The sequence below is a fragment of the Eubalaena glacialis genome, chromosome 5 (genome assembly GCF_028564815.1).
Source record: "Eubalaena glacialis isolate mEubGla1 chromosome 5, mEubGla1.1.hap2.+ XY, whole genome shotgun sequence".
Classification (NCBI taxonomy): domain Eukaryota; kingdom Metazoa; phylum Chordata; class Mammalia; order Artiodactyla; family Balaenidae; genus Eubalaena; species Eubalaena glacialis.
The window spans coordinates 98,038,937-98,056,167 of NC_083720.1; positions in this window are offsets into that span (position 1 = coordinate 98,038,937).

The window sequence follows — 17,231 nt, forward strand, 5'->3', positions numbered from 1 at the left end:
GCGAGTCGAATCTACCTCCTGAAATCTGTTTCTTGCAATTCTGCCTTGCTTTCAAATCCTCTTCGTTGCCTTCCCTCAATACATTTGTGGAAGAGAGTTATCCTTTATAACTCTGCAGGTTTGTGAATTGCAGTGCCCCTGAGCTCCATTTGTCAACTCGCTTGTTTGGGAGCTGGCCGCAAAAGCGCAGGATTGCTTCAGGCCCTATTCTGGTTCCGGAGGGGCAGGCTGAGCCTGTGGTTCATTCTTCTTCCTGATGGGAAAATAGAGTGATCTGTGCCTGTCCCAACACCGAGAGCTCGTCTCTCATTGGTTCCCCCTCTTCCCGTTTATCCTCAGGACAAATTGCAACCTGTACGAAACAGGAGGTTAACGGTGCTGATTCTCCAAGTAGGGAGATTGTTAGTAAAGCGGCTGGAATGGCGAACCCGAGCACAAGGAGAGGAGAAGTGAGGTGCGTTTTAGAAACCTTTCCCGATCACACGGTGTACCATCTTCTGGGTTTCCCATGCATGTTTTCGATGTAGGGAGATGCCCTTGAACCTGGAGATTTGGGACCCATGGGATGGGTAGCACGCAGTATTACTTTAAAGGGTCTGCGTTTGCTCACCCAACCTCACCAATCCTCTCAGCCCCAAGAGTGTCCAGCCTAATGTCTCATCCAGCTGTGGGTCTAGATATGGTCAATCCAGGTTGCATCAGAGCCCCTGAACGGATTTTGTAAGAATTTCTCTCTCTGTCACTGTCTTTGTTTTAGGGGTTTTTTTTTTTAAGTAATTTATTTTTATAATGGGGTTTAGCTGCTTTTCACTGCTGTGTTGATGCCGCTTTACACCCTCTTGATTCACTTCCAGAGAGATATCAATACATAGGTTTTCAGATTCTTACTAGTCAGATATATTCTTGTGCGGTGAATAGGGGGTGTTGCGTCCAGTTCACTGAGCAGGGAGTAGGTCTTGTCTATTACATATTTGGCTTATGGAACGGTATCTGAGCTAATTTCAAACCCTTGTTTTATGCATCACCCCACCTGACCTTTCCCTTTAAGCAGCCATAGTGTGTTTTCTAAACGTGTGACTCTGTTCTGTTTTGTAATTCAGTTCAAGGGTAGCGATTTTGACATTCCCTCTGTACGTGATATCTTAGGATAAGTGTCTTTTTCTGTGTGACTTATTTCACTTAGAGTCATCGTACCTAAATCCACTCATCATGCTGCTACTAGCCTTATGACATTGATTTCATGGCTGAGGGATATTCCATTGTGCATAAGTACCACAACTTCTTCCTGGGCTATTTAAAGTGTACCGAAGTGGAGGTTCTTGTAAACAGAGCAGCCCTACACTTTGGGGTGCCTGTGTCTTGTGGATTTTCAGTTTTCCCAATGTATACGCCCATGAGTGGAAGTGCCCTATGCTCTCTAAGCTGTGTTTATTACATGTTTCAGATCACACCGTACACTTCTCCAGAGTGGCTGTTGGCAATTTACATCCCGCCCATGAGCGTAGCAAGGCTCCCATGTCTCCATGGCCTGTCCTGCATTTCTGGTTTTTACACTTTTTTCAGCATGGCCCTTTTGACCGATGGCAAGCGAGACTTCTTTGTAGTGCCGATTTGCCTTTCCGGCTTGCTTGGTTGGCCAAAAAGGGCGTATGCGTTTTTTCCTGAATATATTCAGGAAAAAACGCATACGCCCTTTTTGGCCAAGGGCATCATTGTCGACGTTTTGCCGCTTTTCATGGGCTTTAAAGGCGAGTCGAATCTACCTCCTGAAATCTGTTTCTTGCAATTCTGCCTTGCTTTCAAATCCTCTTCGTTGCCTTCCCTCAATACATTTGTGGAAGAGAGTTATCCTTTATAACTCTGCAGGTTTGTGAATTGCAGTGCCCCTGAGCTCCATTTGTCAACTCGCTTGTTTGGGAGCTGGCCGCAAAAGCGCAGGATTGCTTCAGGCCCTATTCTGGTTCCGGAGGGGCAGGCTGAGCCTGTGGTTCATTCTTCTTCCTGATGGGAAAATAGAGTGATCTGTGCCTGTCCCAACACCGAGAGCTCGTCTCTCATTGGTTCCCCCTCTTCCCGTTTATCCTCAGGACAAATTGCAACCTGTACGAAACAGGAGGTTAACGGTGCTGATTCTCCAAGTAGGGAGATTGTTAGTAAAGCGGCTGGAATGGCGAACCCGAGCACAAGGAGAGGAGAAGTGAGGTGCGTTTTAGAAACCTTTCCCGATCACACGGTGTACCATCTTCTGGGTTTCCCATGCATGTTTTCGATGTAGGAAGATGCCCTTGAACCTGGAGATTTGGGACCCATTGGATGGGTACCACGCAGTATTACTTTCAAGGGTCTGCGTTTGCTCACCCAACCTCACCAATCCTCTCAGCCCCAAGAGTGTCCAGCCTAATGTCTCATCCAGCTGTGGGTCTAGATATGGTCAATCCAGGTTGCATCAGAGCCCCTGAACGGATTTTGTAAGAATTTCTCTCTCTGTCACTATCTTTGTTTTAGGGGTTTTTTTTTTAAGTAATTTATTTTTATAATGGGGTTTAGCTGCTTTTCCCTGCTGTGTTGATGCCGCTTTACACCCTCTTGATTCACTTCCAGAGAGATATCAATACATAGGTTTTCAGATTCTTACTAGTCAGATATATTCTTGTGCGGTGAATAGGGGGTGTTGCGTCCAGTTCACTGAGCAGGGAGTAGGTCTTGTCTATTACATATTTGGCTTATGGAACGGTATCTGAGCTAATTTCAAACCCTTGTTTTATGCATCACCCCACCTGACCTTTCCCTTTAAGCAGCCATAGTGTGTTTTCTAAACGTGTGACTCTGTTCTGTTTTGTAATTCAGTTCAAGGGTAGCGATTTTGACATTCCCTCTGTACGTGATATCTTAGGATAAGTGTCTTTTTCTGTGTGACTTATTTCACTTAGAGTCATCGTACCTAAATCCACTCATCATGCTGCTACTAGCCTTATGACATTGATTTCATGGCTGAGGGATATTCCATTGTGCATAAGTACCACAACTTCTTCCTGGGCTATTTAAGGTGTACCGAAGTGGAGGTTCTTGTAAACAGAGCAGCCCTACACTTTGGGGTGCCTGTGTCTTGTGGCTTTTCAGTTTTCCCAATGTATACGCCCATGAGTGGAAGTGCCCTATGCTCTCTAAGCTGTGTTTATTACATGTTTCAGATCACACCGTACACTTCTCCAGAGTGGCTGTTGGCAATTTACATCCCGCCCATGAGCGTAGCAAGGCTCCCATGTCTCCATGGCCTGTCCTGCATTTCTGGTTTTTACACTTTTTTCAGCATGGCCCTTTTGACCGATGGCAAGCGAGACTTCTTTGTAGTGCCGATTTGCCTTTCCGGCTTGCTTGGTTGGCCAAAAAGGGCGTATGCGTTTTTTCCTGAATATATTCAGGAAAAAACGCATACGCCCTTTTTGGCCAAGGGCATCATTGTCGACGTTTTGCCGCTTTTCATGGGCTTTAAAGGCGAGTCGAATCTACCTCCTGAAATCTGTTTCTTGCAATTCTGCCTTGCTTTCAAATCCTCTTCGTTGCCTTCCCTCAATACATTTGTGGAAGAGAGTTATCCTTTATAACTCTGCAGGTTTGTGAATTGCAGTGCCCCTGAGCTCCATTTGTCAACTCGCTTGTTTGGGAGCTGGCCGCAAAAGCGCAGGATTGCTTCAGGCCCTATTCTGGTTCCGGAGGGGCAGGCTGAGCCTGTGGTTCATTCTTCTTCCTGATGGGAAAATAGAGTGATCTGTGCCTGTCCCAACACCGAGAGCTCGTCTCTCATTGGTTCCCCCTCTTCCCGTTTATCCTCAGGACAAATTGCAACCTGTACGAAACAGGAGGTTAACGGTGCTGATTCTCCAAGTAGGGAGATTGTTAGTAAAGCGGCTGGAATGGCGAACCCGAGCACAAGGAGAGGAGAAGTGAGGTGCGTTTTAGAAACCTTTCCCGATCACACGGTGTACCATCTTCTGGGTTTCCCATGCATGTTTTCGATGTAGGAAGATGCCCTTGAACCTGCAGATTTGGGACCCATGGGATGGGTAGCACGCAGTATTACTTTAAAGGGTCTGCGTTTGCTCACCCAACCTCACCAATCCTCTCAGCCCCAAGAGTGTCCAGCCTAATGTCTCATCCAGCTGTGGGTCTAGATATGGTCAATCCAGGTTGCATCAGAGCCCCTGAACGGATTTTGTAAGAATTTCTCTCTCTGTCACTGTCTTTGTTTTAGGGGTTTTTTTTTTAAGTAATTTATGTTTATAATGGGGTTTAGCTGCTTTTCACTGCTGTGTTGATGCCGCTTTACACCCTCTTGATTCACTTCCAGAGAGATATCAATACATAGGTTTTCAGATTCTTACTAGTCAGATATATTCTTGTGCGGTGAATAGGGGGTGTTGCGTCCAGTTCACTGAGCAGGGAGTAGGGCTTGTCTATTACATATTTGGCTTATGGAACGGTATCTGAGCTAATTTCAAACCCTTGTTTTATGCATCACCCCACCTGACCTTTCCCTTTAAGCAGCCATAGTGTGTTTTCTAAACGTGTGACTCTGTTCTGTTTTGTAATTCAGTTCAAGGGTAGCGATTTTGACATTCCCTCTGTACGTGATATCTTAGGATAAGTGTCTTTTTCTGTGTGACTTATTTCACTTAGAGTCATCGTACCTAAATCCACTCATCATGCTGCTACTAGCCTTATGACATTGATTTCATGGCTGAGGGATATTCCATTGTGCATAAGTACCACAACTTCTTCCTGGGCTATTTAAGGTGTACCGAAGTGGAGGTTCTTGTAAACAGAGCAGCCCTACACTTTGGGGTGCCTGTGTCTTGTGGCTTTTCAGTTTTCCCAATGTATACGCCCATGAGTGGAAGTGCCCTATGCTCTCTAAGCTGTGTTTATTACATGTTTCAGATCACACCGTACACTTCTCCAGAGTGGCTGTTGGCAATTTACATCCCGCCCATGAGCGTAGCAAGGCTCCCATGTCTCCATGGCCTGTCCTGCATTTCTGGTTTTTACACTTTTTTCAGCATGGCCCTTTTGACCGATGGCAAGCGAGACTTCTTTGTAGTGCCGATTTGCCTTTCCGGCTTGCTTGGTTGGCCAAAAAGGGCGTATGCGTTTTTTCCTGAATATATTCAGGAAAAAACGCATACGCCCTTTTTGGCCAAGGGCATCATTGTCGACGTTTTGCCGCTTTTCATGGGCTTTAAAGGCGAGTCGAATCTACCTCCTGAAATCTGTTTCTTGCAATTCTGCCTTGCTTTCAAATCCTCTTCGTTGCCTTCCCTCAATACATTTGTGGAAGAGAGTTATCCTTTATAACTCTGCAGGTTTGTGAATTGCAGTGCCCCTGAGCTCCATTTGTCAACTCGCTTGTTTGGGAGCTGGCCGCAAAAGCGCAGGATTGCTTCAGGCCCTATTCTGGTTCCGGAGGGGCAGGCTGAGCCTGTGGTTCATTCTTCTTCCTGATGGGAAAATAGAGTGATCTGTGCCTGTCCCAACACCGAGAGCTCGTCTCTCATTGGTTCCCCCTCTTCCCGTTTATCCTCAGGACAAATTGCAACCTGTACGAAACAGGAGGTTAACGGTGCTGATTCTCCAAGTAGGGAGATTGTTAGTAAAGCGGCTGGAATGGCGAACCCGAGCACAAGGAGAGGAGAAGTGAGGTGCGTTTTAGAAACCTTTCCCGATCACACGGTGTACCATCTTCTGGGTTTCCCATGCATGTTTTCGATGTAGGAAGATGCCCTTGAACCTGCAGATTTGGGACCCATGGGATGGGTAGCACGCAGTATTACTTTAAAGGGTCTGCGTTTGCTCACCCAACCTCACCAATCCTCTCAGCCCCAAGAGTGTCCAGCCTAATGTCTCATCCAGCTGTGGGTCTAGATATGGTCAATCCAGGTTGCATCAGAGCCCCTGAACGGATTTTGTAAGAATTTCTCTCTCTGTCACTGTCTTTGTTTTAGGGGTTTTTTTTTTAAGTAATTTATTTTTATAATGGGGTTTAGCTGCTTTTCACTGCTGTGTTGATGCCGCTTTACACCCTCTTGATTCACTTCCAGAGAGATATCAATACATAGGTTTTCAGATTCTTACTAGTCAGATATATTCTTGTGCGGTGAATAGGGGGTGTTGCGTCCAGTTCACTGAGCAGGGAGTAGGTCTTGTCTATTACATATTTGGCTTATGGAACGGTATCTGAGCTAATTTCAAACCCTTGTTTTATGCATCACCCCACCTGACCTTTCCCTTTAAGCAGCCATAGTGTGTTTTCTAAACGTGTGACTCTGTTCTGTTTTGTAATTCAGTTCAAGGGTAGCGATTTTGACATTCCCTCTGTACGTGATATCTTAGGATAAGTGTCTTTTTCTGTGTGACTTATTTCACTTAGAGTCATCGTACCTAAATCCACTCATCATGCTGCTACTAGCCTTATGACATTGATTTCATGGCTGAGGGATATTCCATTGTGCATAAGTACCACAACTTCTTCCTGGGCTATTTAAGGTGTACCGAAGTGGAGGTTCTTGTAAACAGAGCAGCCCTACACTTTGGGGTGCCTGTGTCTTGTGGCTTTTCAGTTTTCCCAATGTATACGCCCATGAGTGGAAGTGCCCTATGCTCTCTAAGCTGTGTTTATTACATGTTTCAGATCACACCGTACACTTCTCCAGAGTGGCTGTTGGCAATTTACATCCCGCCCATGAGCGTAGCAAGGCTCCCATGTCTCCATGGCCTGTCCTGCATTTCTGGTTTTTACACTTTTTTCAGCATGGCCCTTTTGACCGATGGCAAGCGAGACTTCTTTGTAGTGCCGATTTGCCTTTCCGGCTTGCTTGGTTGGCCAAAAAGGGCGTATGCGTTTTTTCCTGAATATATTCAGGAAAAAACGCATACGCCCTTTTTGGCCAAGGGCATCATTGTCGACGTTTTGCCGCTTTTCATGGGCTTTAAAGGCGAGTCGAATCTACCTCCTGAAATCTGTTTCTTGCAATTCTGCCTTGCTTTCAAATCCTCTTCGTTGCCTTCCCTCAATACATTTGTGGAAGAGAGTTATCCTTTATAACTCTGCAGGTTTGTGAATTGCAGTGCCCCTGAGCTCCATTTGTCAACTCGCTTGTTTGGGAGCTGGCCGCAAAAGCGCAGGATTGCTTCAGGCCCTATTCTGGTTCCGGAGGGGCAGGCTGAGCCTGTGGTTCATTCTTCTTCCTGATGGGAAAATAGAGTGATCTGTGCCTGTCCCAACACCGAGAGCTCGTCTCTCATTGGTTCCCCCTCTTCCCGTTTATCCTCAGGACAAATTGCAACCTGTACGAAACAGGAGGTTAACGGTGCTGATTCTCCAAGTAGGGAGATTGTTAGTAAAGCGGCTGGAATGGCGAACCCGAGCACAAGGAGAGGAGAAGTGAGGTGCGTTTTAGAAACCTTTCCCGATCACACGGTGTACCATCTTCTGGGTTTCCCATGCATGTTTTCGATGTAGGAAGATGCCCTTGAACCTGCAGATTTGGGACCCATGGGATGGGTAGCACGCAGTATTACTTTAAAGGGTTTGCGTTTGCTCACCCAACCTCACCAATCCTCTCAGCCCCAAGAGTGTCCAGCCTAATGTCTCATCCAGCTGTGGGTCTAGATATGGTCAATCCAGGTTGCATCAGAGCCCCTGAACGGATTTTGTAAGAATTTCTCTCTCTGTCACTGTCTTTGTTTTAGGGGTTTTTTTTTTTAAGTAATTTATTTTTATAATGGGGTTTAGCTGCTTTTCCCTGCTGTGTTGATGCCGCTTTACACCCTCTTGATTCACTTCCAGAGAGATATCAATACATAGGTTTTCAGATTCTTACTAGTCAGATATATTCTTGTGCGGTGAATAGGGGGTGTTGCGTCCAGTTCACTGAGCAGGGAGTAGGTCTTGTCTATTACATATTTGGCTTATGGAACGGTATCTGAGCTAATTTCAAACCCTTGTTTTATGCATCACCCCACCTGACCTTTCCCTTTAAGCAGCCATAGTGTGTTTTCTAAACGTGTGACTCTGTTCTGTTTTGTAATTCAGTTCAAGGGTAGCGATTTTGACATTCCCTCTGTACGTGATATCTTAGGATAAGTGTCTTTTTCTGTGTGACTTATTTCACTTAGAGTCATCGTACCTAAATCCACTCATCATGCTGCTACTAGCCTTATGACATTGATTTCATGGCTGAGGGATATTCCATTGTGCATAAGTACCACAACTTCTTCCTGGGCTATTTAAGGTGTACCGAAGTGGAGGTTCTTGTAAACAGAGCAGCCCTACACTTTGGGGTGCCTGTGTCTTGTGGCTTTTCAGTTTTCCCAATGTATACGCCCATGAGTGGAAGTGCCCTATGCTCTCTAAGCTGTGTTTATTACATGTTTCAGATCACACCGTACACTTCTCCAGAGTGGCTGTTGGCAATTTACATCCCGCCCATGAGCGTAGCAAGGTTCCCATGTCTCCATGGCCTGTCCTGCATTTCTGGTTTTTACACTTTTTTCAGCATGGCCCTTTTGACCGATGGCAAGCGAGACTTCTTTGTAGTGCCGATTTGCCTTTCCGGCTTGCTTGGTTGGCCAAAAAGGGCGTATGCGTTTTTTCCTGAATATATTCAGGAAAAAACGCATACGCCCTTTTTGGCCAAGGGCATCATTGTCGACGTTTTGCCGCTTTTCATGGGCTTTAAAGGCGAGTCGAATCTACCTCCTGAAATCTGTTTCTTGCAATTCTGCCTTGCTTTCAAATCCTCTTCGTTGCCTTCCCTCAATACATTTGTGGAAGAGAGTTATCCTTTATAACTCTGCAGGTTTGTGAATTGCAGTGCCCCTGAGCTCCATTTGTCAACTCGCTTGTTTGGGAGCTGGCCGCAAAAGCGCAGGATTGCTTCAGGCCCTATTCTGGTTCCGGAGGGGCAGGCTGAGCCTGTGGTTCATTCTTCTTCCTGATGGGAAAATAGAGTGATCTGTGCCTGTCCCAACACCGAGAGCTCGTCTCTCATTGGTTCCCCCTCTTCCCGTTTATCCTCAGGACAAATTGCAACCTGTACGAAACAGGAGGTTAACGGTGCTGATTCTCCAAGTAGGGAGATTGTTAGTAAAGCGGCTGGAATGGCGAACCCGAGCACAAGGAGAGGAGAAGTGAGGTGCGTTTTAGAAACCTTTCCCGATCACACGGTGTACCATCTTCTGGGTTTCCCATGCATGTTTTCGATGTAGGAAGATGCCCTTGAACCTGCAGATTTGGGACCCATGGGATGGGTAGCACGCAGTATTACTTTAAAGGGTCTGCGTTTGCTCACCCAACCTCACCAATCCTCTCAGCCCCAAGAGTGTCCAGCCTAATGTCTCATCCAGCTGTGGGTCTAGATATGGTCAATCCAGGTTGCATCAGAGCCCCTGAACGGATTTTGTAAGAATTTCTCTCTCTGTCACTGTCTTTGTTTTAGGGTTTTTTTTTAAAGTAATTTATTTTTGTAATGGGGTTTAGCTGCTTTTCACTGCTGTGCTTATGCCGCTTTACACCCTCTTGATTCACTTCCAGAGAGATATCAATACATAGGTTTTCAGATTCTTACTAGTCAGATATATTCTTGTGCGGTGAATAGGGGGTGTTGCGTCCAGTTCACTGAGCAGGGAGTAGGTCTTGTCTATTACATATTTGGCTTATGGAACGGTATCTGAGCTAATTTCAAACCCTTGTTTTATGCATCACCCCACCTGACCTTTCCCGTTAAGCAGCCATCGTGTGTTTTCTAAACGTGTGACTCTGTTCTGTTTTGTAATTCAGTTCAAGGGTAGCGATTTTGACATTCCCTCTGTACGTGATATCTTAGGATAAGTGTCTTTTTCTGTGTGACTTATTTCACTTAGAGTCATCGTACCTAAATCCACTCATCATGCTGCTACTAGCCTTATGACATTGATTTCATGGCTGAGGGATATTCCATTGTGCATAAGTACCACAACTTCTTCCTGGGCTATTTAAGGTGTACCGAAGTGGAGGTTCTTGTAAACAGAGCAGCCCTACACTTTGCGGTGCCTGTGTCTTGTGGATTTTCAGTTTTCCCAATGTATACGCCCATGAGTGGAAGTGCCCTATGCTCTCTAAGCTGTGTTTATTACATGTTTCAGGACACACCGTACACTTCTCCAGAGTGGCTGTTGGCAATTTACATCCCGCCCATCAGCGTAGCAAGGCTCCCATGTCTCCATGGCCTGGCCTACATTTCTGGTTTTTACACTTTTTTCAGCATGGCCCTTTTGACCGATGGCAAGCGAGACTTCTTTGTAGTGCCGATTTGCCTTTCCGGCTTTCTTGGTTGGCCAAAAAGGGCGTATGCGTTTTTTCCTGAATATATTCAGGAAAAAACGCATACGCCCTTTTTGGCCAAGGGCATCATTGTCGACGTTTTGCCGCTTTTCATGGGCTTTAAAGGCGAGTCGAATCTACCTCCTGAAATCTGTTTCCTGCAATTCTGCCTTGCTTTCAAATCCTCTTCGTTGCCTTGCCTCAATATATTTGTGGACGAGAGTTATCCTTTATAACTCTGCAGGTTTGTGAATTGCAGTGCCCCTGAGCTCCATTTGTCAACTCGCTTGTTTGGGAGCTGGCCGCAAAAGCGCAGGATTGCTTCAGGCCCTATTCTGGTTCGGGGGGGGGGCAGGCTGAGCCTGTGGTTCATTCTTCTTCCTGATGGGAAAATAGAGTGACCTGTGCCTGTCCCAACACCGAGAGCTCGTCTCTCACTGCTTCCCCCTCTTCCCGTTCATCCTCAGGACAAATTGCAACCTGTACGAAACAGGAGGTTCACGGTGCTGATTCTCCAAGTAGGGAGATTGTTAGTAAAGCGGCTGGAATGGCGAACCCGAGCACAACGAGAGGAGAAGTGAGGTGCGTTTTAGAAACCTTTCCCGATCACACGGTGTACCATCTTCTGGGTTTCCCATGCATGTTTTCGATGTAGGAAGATGCCCTTGAACCTGGAGATTTGGGACCCATGGGATGGGTACCACGCAGTATTACTTTAAAGGGTCTGCGTTTGCTCACCCAACCTCACCAATCCTCTCAGCCCCAAGAGTGTCCAGCCTAAGGTCTCATCCAGCTGTGAGTCTAGATATGGTCAATCCAGGTTGCATCAGAGCCCCTGAACGGATTTTGTAAGAATTTCTCTCTCTGTCACTGTCTTTGTTTTAGGGTTTTTTTTTTTAAGTAATTTATTTTTATAATGGGGTTTAGCTGCTTTTCACTGCTGTGTTTATGCCGCTTTACACCCTCTTGATTCACTTCCAGAGAGATATCAATACATAGGTTTTCAGATTCTTACTAGTCAGATATATTCTTGTGCGGTGAATAGGGGGTGTTGCGTCCAGTTCACTGAGCAGGGAGTAGGTCTTGTCTATTACATATTTGGCTTATGGAACGGTATCTGAGCTAATTTCAAACCCTTGTTTTATGCATCACCCCACCTGACCTTTCCCGTTAAGCAGCCATCGTGTGTTTTCTAAACGTGTGACTCTGTTCTGTTTTGTAATTCAGTTCAAGGGTAGCGATTTTGACATTCCCTCTGTACGTGATATCTTAGGATAAGTGTCTTTTTCTGTGTGACTTATTTCACTTAGAGTCATCGTACCTAAATCCACTCATCATGCTGCTACTAGCCTTATGACATTGATTTCATGGCTGAGGGATATTCCATTGTGCATAAGTACCACAACTTCTTCCTGGGCTATTTAAGGTGTACCGAAGTGGAGGTTCTTGTAAACAGAGCAGCCCTACACTTTGGGGTGCCTGTGTCTTGTGGATTTTCAGTTTTCCCAATGTATACGCCCATGAGTGGAAGTGCCCTATGCTCTCTAAGCTGTGTTTTTTTTTTTTTTTTTTTTTTTTTAAACATCTTTATTGAAGTATAATTGCTTTACAATGGTGTGCTAGCTTCTGCTTTACAACAAAGTGAATCAGTTACACATATACATATGTTGCCATATCTCTTCCCTCTTGCATCTCCCTCCCTCCCACCCTCCCTATCCCACCCCTCTAGGTGGTCACAAAGCACCGAGCTGATCTCCCTGTGCTATGCGGCTGCTTCCCACTAGTTATCTATTTTACATTTGGTAGTGTATATATGTCCATGACACTCTCTCACCCTGTCACATCTCACCCCTCCCCCTCCCCATATCCTCAAGTCCATTCTCTAGTAGGTCTGTGTCTTTATTCCCATCTTGCCACTAGGTTCTTCATGACCTCTTTTTTTTTTTTTTTTTCCCTTAGATTCCATATATATGTGTTAGCATACTGTATTTGTTTTTCTCTTTCTGACTTACTTCACTCTGTATGACAGACTCTAACTCCATCCACCTCATTACAAACACCTCCATTTCATTTCTTTTTATGGCTGAGTAATATTCCATTGTATATATGTGCCACATCTTCTTTATCCATTCATCCGATGATGGACACCTAGGTTGCTTCCATGTCCTGGCTATTGTAAACAGAGCTGCAATGAATATTTTGGTACATGACTCTTTCTGAATTATGGTTTTCTCAGGGTATATGCCCAGTAGTGGGATTGCTGGGTCATATGGTAGTTCTATTTTTAGTTTTTTAAGGAACCTCCATACTGTTCTCCATAGTGGCTGTATCAATTTACATTCCCACCAACAGTGCAAGAGTGTTCCCTTTTCTCCACACCCTCTCCAGCATTTATTGTTTCTAGATTTTTTGATGATGGCCATTCTGACCGGTGTGAGATGATACCTCATTGTAGTTTTGATTTGCATTTCTCTAATGATTAATGATGTTGAGCATTCTTTCATGTGTCTGTTGGCAATCTGTATCTCTTCTTTGGAGAAATGTCTATTTAGGTCTTCTGCCCATTTTTGGATTGGGTTGTTTGTTTTTTTGTTATTGAGCTGCATGAGCTGCTTGTAAATCTTGGAGATTAATCCTTTGTCCGTTGCTTCATTTGCAAATATTTTCTCCCATTCTGAGGGTTGTCTTTTGGTCTTGTTTATGGTTTCCTTTGCTGTGCAAAAGCTTTTAAGTTTCATTAGGTCCCATTTGTTTATTTGTGTTTTTATTTCCATTTCTCTAGGACCTGGGTCAAAAAGGATCTTGCTGTGACTTATGTCATACAGTGTTCTGCCTATGTTTTCCTCTAAGAGTTTGATAGTGTCTGGCCTTACACTTAGGTCTTTAATCCATTTTGAGTTTATTTTTGTGTATGGTGTTAGGGAGTGTTCTAATTTCATACTTTTACATGTACCTGTCCAATTTTCCCAGCACCACTTATTGAAGAGGCTGTCTTTTCTCCACTGTATATGCTTGCCTCCTTTATCAAAGATAAGGTGACCATATGTGCGTGGGCTTATCTCTGGGCTTTCTATCCTGTTCCATTGATCTATATTTCTGTTTTTGTGCCAGTACCAAACTGTCTTGATTACTGTAGCTTTGTAATATAGTCTGAAGTCAGGGAGCCTGATTCCTCCAGCTCCATTTTTCGTTCTCAAGATTGCTTTGGCTATTCGGGGTCTTTTGTGTTTCCATACAAATTGTGAAATTTTTTGTTCTAGTTCTGTGAAAAATGCCAGTGGTAGTTTGATAGGGATTGCATTGAATCTGTAGATTGCTTTGGGTAGCAGAGTCATTTTCACAATGTTTATTCTTCCAATCCAAGATAAGCTGTGTTTATTACATGTTTCAGGACACACCGTACACTTCTCCAGAGTGGCTGTTGGCAATTTACATCCCGCCCATCAGCGTAGCAAGGCTCCCATGTCTCCATGGCCTGGCCTGCATTTCTGGTTTTTACACTTTTTTCAGCATGGCCCTTTTGACCGATGGCAAGCGAGACTTCTTTGTAGTGCCGATTTGCCTTTCCGGCTTGCTTGGTTGGCCAAAAAGGGCGTATGCGTTTTTTCCTGAATATATTCAGGAAAAAACGCATACGCCCTTTTTGGCCAAGGGCATCATTGTCGACGTTTTGCCGCTTTTCATGGGCTTTAAAGGCGAGTCGAATCTACCTCCTGAAATCTGTTTCCTGCAATTCTGCCTTGCTTTCAAATCCTCTTCGTTGCCTTGCCTCAATATATTTGTGGACGAGAGTTATCCTTTATAACTCTGCAGGTTTGTGAATTGCAGTGCCCCTGAGCTCCATTTGTCAACTCGCTTGTTTGGGAGCTGGCCACAAAAGCGCAGGATTGCTTCAGGCCCTATTCTGGTTCCGGGGGGGGGCAGGCTGAGCCTGTGGTTCATTCTTCTTCCTGATGGGAAAATAGAGTGACCTGTGCCTGTCCCAACGCCGAGAGCTCGTCTCTCACTGCTTCCCCCTCTTCCCGTTCATCCTCAGGACAAATTGCAACCTGTACGAAACAGGAGGTTAACGGTGCTGATTCTCCAAGTAGGGAGATTGTTAGTAAAGCGGCTGGAATGGCGAACCCGAGCACAAGGAGAGGAGAAGTGAGGTGCGTTTTAGAAACCTTTCCCGATCACACGGTGTACCATCTTCTGGGTTTCCCATGCATGTTTTCGATGTAGGAAGATGCCCTTGAACCTGGAGATTTGGGACCCATGGGATGGGTACCACGCAGTATTACTTTCAAGGGTCTGCGTTTGCTCACCCAACCTCACCAATCCTCTCAGCCCCAAGAGTGTCCAGCCTAATGTCTCATCCAGCTGTGGGTCTAGATATGGTCAATCCAGGTTGCATCAGAGCCCCTGAACGGATTTTGTAAGAATTTCTCTCTCTGTCACTGTCTTTGTTTTAGGGTTTTTTTTTAAAGTAATTTATTTTTGTAATGGGGTTTAGCTGCTTTTCACTGCTGTGCTTATGCCGCTTTACACCCTCTTGATTCACTTCCAGAGAGATATCAATACATAGGTTTTCAGATTCTTACTAGTCAGATATATTCTTGTGCGGTGAATAGGGGGTGTTGCGTCCAGTTCACTGAGCAGGGAGTAGGTCTTGTCTATTACATATTTGGCTTATGGAACGGTATCTGAGCTAATTTCAAACCCTTGTTTTATGCATCACCCCACCTGACCTTTCCCGTTAAGCAGCCATCGTGTGTTTTCTAAACGTGTGACTCTGTTCTGTTTTGTAATTCAGTTCAAGGGTAGCGATTTTGACATTCCCTCTGTACGTGATATCTTAGGATAAGTGTCTTTTTCTGTGTGACTTATTTCACTTAGAGTCATCGTACCTAAATCCACTCATCATGCTGCTACTAGCCTTATGACATTGATTTCATGGCTGAGGGATATTCCATTGTGCATAAGTACCACAACTTCTTCCTGGGCTATTTAAGGTGTACCGAAGTGGAGGTTCTTGTAAACAGAGCAGCCCTACACTTTGCGGTGCCTGTGTCTTGTGGATTTTCAGTTTTCCCAATGTATACGCCCATGAGTGGAAGTGCCCTATGCTCTCTAAGCTGTGTTTATTACATGTTTCAGGACACACCGTACACTTCTCCAGAGTGGCTGTTGGCAATTTACATCCCGCCCATCAGCGTAGCAAGGCTCCCATGTCTCCATGGCCTGGCCTACATTTCTGGTTTTTACACTTTTTTCAGCATGGCCCTTTTGACCGATGGCAAGCGAGACTTCTTTGTAGTGCCGATTTGCCTTTCCGGCTTTCTTGGTTGGCCAAAAAGGGCGTATGCGTTTTTTCCTGAATATATTCAGGAAAAAACGCATACGCCCTTTTTGGCCAAGGGCATCATTGTCGACGTTTTGCCGCTTTTCATGGGCTTTAAAGGCGAGTCGAATCTACCTCCTGAAATCTGTTTCCTGCAATTCTGCCTTGCTTTCAAATCCTCTTCGTTGCCTTGCCTCAATATATTTGTGGACGAGAGTAATCCTTTATAACTCTGCAGGTTTGTGAATTGCAGTGCCCCTGAGCTCCATTTGTCAACTCGCTTGTTTGGGAGCTGGCCGCAAAAGCGCAGGATTGCTTCAGGCCCTATTCTGGTTCCGGGGGGGGGGCAGGCTGAGCCTGTGGTTCATTCTTCTTCCTGATGGGAAAATAGAGTGACCTGTGCCTGTCCCAACACCGAGAGCTCGTCTCTCACTGCTTCCCCCTCTTCCCGTTCATCCTCAGGACAAATTGCAACCTGTACGAAACAGGAGGTTCACGGTGCTGATTCTCCAAGTAGGGAGATTGTTAGTAAAGCGGCTGGAATGGCGAACCCGAGCACAACGAGAGGAGAAGTGAGGTGCGTTTTAGAAACCTTTCCCGATCACACGGTGTACCATCTTCTGGGTTTCCCATGCATGTTTTCGATGTAGGAAGATGCCCTTGAACCTGGAGATTTGGGACCCATGGGATGGGTACCACGCAGTATTACTTTAAAGGGTCTGCGTTTGCTCACCCAACCTCACCAATCCTCTCAGCCCCAAGAGTGTCCAGCCTAAGGTCTCATCCAGCTGTGAGTCTAGATATGGTCAATCCAGGTTGCATCAGAGCCCCTGAACGGATTTTGTAAGAATTTCTCTCTCTGTCACTGTCTTTGTTTTAGGGTTTTTTTTTTTAAGTAATTTATTTTTATAATGGGGTTTAGCTGCTTTTCACTGCTGTGTTTATGCCGCTTTACACCCTCTTGATTCACTTCCAGAGAGATATCAATACATAGGTTTTCAGATTCTTACTAGTCAGATATATTCTTGTGCGGTGAATAGGGGGTGTTGCGTCCAGTTCACTGAGCAGGGAGTAGGTCTTGTCTATTACATATTTGGCTTATGGAACGGTATCTGAGCTAATTTCAAACCCTTGTTTTATGCATCACCCCACCTGACCTTTCCCGTTAGGCAGCCATCGTGTGTTTTCTAAACGTGTGACTCTGTTCTGTTTTGTAATTCAGTTCAAGGGTAGCGATTTTGACATTCCCTCTGTACGTGATATCTTAGGATAAGTGTCTTTTTCTGTGTGACTTATTTCACTTAGAGTCATCGTACCTAAATCCACTCATCATGCTGCTACTAGCCTTATGACATTGATTTCATGGCTGAGGGATATTCCATTGTGCATAAGTACCACAACTTCTTCCTGAGCTATTTAAGGTGTACCAAAGTGTAGGTTCTTGTAAACAGAGCAGCCCTACACTTTGGGGTGCCTGTGTCTTGTGGATTTTCAGTTTTCCCAATGTATACGCCCATGAGTGGAAGTGCCCTATGCTCTCTAAGCTGTGTT